Consider the following 806-nt stretch of genomic DNA (forward strand, 5'->3'; position numbering starts at 1 on the left):
TTCTTTATAGTCCAACTTTCACATCCATACATGACTACTGGAAAAACCATAGCTTTGACTAGATGGACCTTTATCAGAAAAGTAGTGTCTGCTTTTTAATATACTGTCTGGGTTGGTCACAGCTTTTTTTCCAAGGAGCAGGCGCCTTTCATGGCTACAATCACCATCTGCAGTGATTTTGGAGCCCCCCAAAATAAAGTCTCACTGTTTCCATCTTCCCCCCATCTATTTGCCATGAAGTGATGGGACCAGATGCCATGACCTTAGTTTTCTGAATGTTGAATTTCAAGGCAGCTTTTTCACTCTCCTCTTTCACCTTCATCAGGAGGCTTTTTAGTTCTTTGCTTTCTGCCATAAGGGTGGTGTCATCTGTGTATCTGAGTTTATTGATATTTCTCCCAGCAATCTTGATTCCAGCTTGTGCTTCATCTAGCCCAGCATTTCTCATGACATACTCTGTATATAAGTTAAATAAGCAGGGTGACAGTATACAGCCTTGATGTACTCCTTTCCCGATTTGGAACCAATCTTTTGTCCTATGTCTGGGTCTAACTGTTGCTTCTTGACCTGCATACAGATTTCTCAGGAGGCAAGTCAGGTGGTCTGGTATTCCCATCTCTTTCAGAATTTTCCACAGTTTGTTGTGACCCACACCATCAAAGGCTTTGGCATAGTCAGTAAGCAGAAGTAGATGTTTTCTGGAATTCTCTTGCTTTTTCCATGATCCAATGTATGTTGGCAATTTGATCTCTGGGTCCTCTGCCTTTTCTAAATCCAGCTTGAACACCTGAAAGTTCTCGGTTCAT

Source organism: Bison bison, unplaced genomic scaffold (genome assembly GCF_000754665.1).
Source record: "Bison bison bison isolate TAMUID 2011002044 unplaced genomic scaffold, Bison_UMD1.0 scf7180017854823, whole genome shotgun sequence".
Classification (NCBI taxonomy): domain Eukaryota; kingdom Metazoa; phylum Chordata; class Mammalia; order Artiodactyla; family Bovidae; genus Bison; species Bison bison.